This window comes from Hipposideros armiger, unplaced genomic scaffold (genome assembly GCF_001890085.2).
Source record: "Hipposideros armiger isolate ML-2016 unplaced genomic scaffold, ASM189008v1 scaffold_93, whole genome shotgun sequence".
Lineage (NCBI taxonomy): Eukaryota > Metazoa > Chordata > Mammalia > Chiroptera > Hipposideridae > Hipposideros > Hipposideros armiger.
This window is the reverse complement of record NW_017731443.1, coordinates 820092-822853: the sequence shown is the minus strand read 5'-3', so window position 1 is coordinate 822853 and position 2762 is coordinate 820092. Positions and strand designations below refer to the sequence as shown.

At 48.1% G+C, this 2762-nt stretch overlaps 1 protein-coding gene across 2 annotated transcripts in view; it reads right to left on the bottom strand.

Moving 5' to 3' along the window:
* Positions 1-1075, bottom strand: part of SPTBN2 (spectrin beta, non-erythrocytic 2) — a 37695-nt gene extending 36620 nt beyond the window's left edge. Inside the window, exon 1 of one of the 2 annotated variants that reach the window (XM_019645289.1) lies at positions 452-1075. The gene's annotated coding sequence lies outside the window, so the exon portion shown is untranslated. The other variant, XM_019645290.1, reaches the window with a different exon arrangement.
* Between the last annotated feature and the right edge of the window lie 1687 nt (positions 1076-2762).

The window sequence follows — 2762 nt, the reverse complement described above, 5'->3', positions numbered from 1 at the left end:
TGCGGCGCCGCGGAAGGAGGACAATAGCCTCCCCCCTGCCGCAGGCCGCCGGCTCCCGCGGGAGGCCCGGGACCATCTGGAGCCTGCGGCCCCGCGGGGCTCCGGGCGGGGTCCGAGTGACCCCCTCCCCTACTGGCACCATGGCAACCGCGGCCCCTTACGGTTCTCCGCACAGCTCCCCGGCCTCGGGTCGCTGACCTTCCCCAGGGATAACGCGGCGGCGGCTCCTTGACCGGCTCCCAACCCCCTCCCCACCTTCCCTGCGGGTGGCCCCCATAACCCCGCCTTCCGGTCCTCGCCAGCCCCGGCAACCCCCGGGCCGTTTGGGTAGCCCCCACAGCTTACCGGGCTTGATCTCTGCAGTTTGTACGCCCCACCTTTGTCCCTACTCCGATTTTCGTCCAAAATCTGTATCCCCAGGATACGCAATCCTTCCTTTAACGGCACTCACCGCCCAGAAGGCTTCCCAATATTCAGCCTCTGTTTTCCTTTTCAAATTTTCCTCTTCGGGCACCTTCAGTTCATTTCCTTTTAAACGTTTCTTGCATCCGTGCCCTCTCTCTCCCATCCTCCTTCAGGCAGGTAGGCCGGCTCTCTTTTCCAAAGCATTTCCATGGTACGTACGATGGAGATTCGCCTCCTCGCAGATCAGACTCTCGGAATAGTCATCGCTGCAGCTCCTCTCAGCTCCTTCTCAGCTCCTCTCATTTATCAACCAGAATTCCGGCCTACTCACTGTCTTAAGAGGGAGTGGGGGTGGGGATGGACATTTCTAGGCCTGGCATAGCTGGGTTTCTCCTTGGTTTAATAGTGTCTGAGTGGTCTAAGGTCATTAACTAAGGTGAACTACTATCTGCTTAGGAGAGAAAAGAATTACGTTCAAATAAAAACAAAGTCATAAAGTGCAGAGTTGGTGTGCTAAAAGCACATTATCTCATGTGACCTCCACCCCCACTCCAGCTCAAAGAAGTAGGTACTGTTCTTCCAGCCTAGGAAACTAAGCTCAGAGATGAACTAATAATAATTAGGCTCTGTAAAGATTGGGCTCTGTACAGAGTAGTCTAAACTTAACCATTAGGTTATACTGTCCCTCACCATGTGGGCGGGTTTCTACCGCGGAAATGCCTGAAATGACCAAGTAAGGGCAATGTGGAGAATGTGCCAGAATTACTGGGTTTAAGGTTTGTTTGTTTGTTTGTTTATGAGGAGTGGAATTTTAGGGTTTTGTTCCTTTCTGAAAGGTATGCATACCAAAACAAATATATAAGTAATTGAAGTACTTTACAGGTAACATTCTGGCAAGGTAAAATTACTTGTGTTAAACCCACGTGAAAACATTGTCCAAGTTCAGATAAGTCCTGCTACCAACCCTAACAAGTTGTGTCATCTCACCTACCTCGCCTTGGTTTTCCTGGTCTATAAAGTGGGTTGGGAGGAGGGTCAGGGAGTTGCACTACAAGATGACCTTAAAGTTCTCTGCTAGCCCTGATAGTCTGGTTCTACGACTAAACTAGAGCAGTGCTTCTACCGCCGAAGTGGAACTTGGCCTTCTGGGGTGCACCTCACTGTTAGCTGTAGTCAGGCTATTTATTACTTATTTTTTTTAACAGTCACTCCTTCAGGCCACAAAATCAGAGAAGCGAGGGCATAAGCTGTCACTGTTCCCAGAGGTAAGAGTGAGTGTGTTCGGTGGGAAGGAGGCACTGAGGTGTGCTCTCAGTCATCAGAGAGGCTTGGTCAGGGAGGTTAAAGTTGATGGAATGAGAATCAGCTCATCTGCCAAAGGAGCCAGAACCTCCAACCTCTGCTGCTCTGCTGGTTATGAGAAGTGGGGCGGGGTTTCAACAACAGCTTGTTAGATTGTGACCCAATTAGAAGACAAGGATATTAGGTCTTCCGATCAGCATAATATTATCTTTTGTATAGACAGTTCCCAGGTTCAGCATTTCATAATCCTTTTAAAAAAAACCCTCATAAGCTCCTAACAATAAGGTTGCTGGTTCGACTTCTGCATGGGATGGTGGACTACACCCCCACTCCCCCAACTAGATTGAAAGCAGCGACTGGACTTGGAGCTGAGCTTGCGCCCTCCACAACAAAGATTGAAGGGCAACAACTTGACTTGGGACTGATGGGTCCTGGAAAAACACAATGTTCCCCTTCCCCAATTTTCCAATAAATATCTTAAACAAAACAAACAAAAAAACACCTCATAAGGTAAACACTGTCAACCTTATTTTATTGATGAGCAAACTGATGTTCAGATACCTAAGTGAATGACCAGGTTTATAGAGTTAGTTCATGGTAGAGCAACAGGTTTTCTGATTTCTAATATATTCTTTCCCCTCTGCTAGAGAGGGGGTTTAGCAGAGTGGTTAAAAGCAACCACTTGGGAGTCAGAGTTCCTGGGTTTAAAACCTAGTTTTGCCACCTACTAGCTGTTGACCTTGGGCAAGTTACTTAACCTCCCTGGGATTCAGTTTCCTCACCTGTAAAATGGTAGTATAATGTGGGGATCAAATGAGTTATTGCAGGTAAAACACTGGAACAGTGCCCGGTACATAGTAAGCACTCAACCAGTGTCAGCCATTATTATTTTACCACGTTGTCATTTTCCCATACTGTTTCCTAATTTGGGAGGAAAGGGGTCCATAAAGAGAACACCGAAATCACTTGTCTCTGCTCTGGCACTGAATGGCTTTGGAAACTTGTTATTTTGCTCTGTAGTGCGTCAGTACAGTCAAGGATGGAGAAAACGTCTG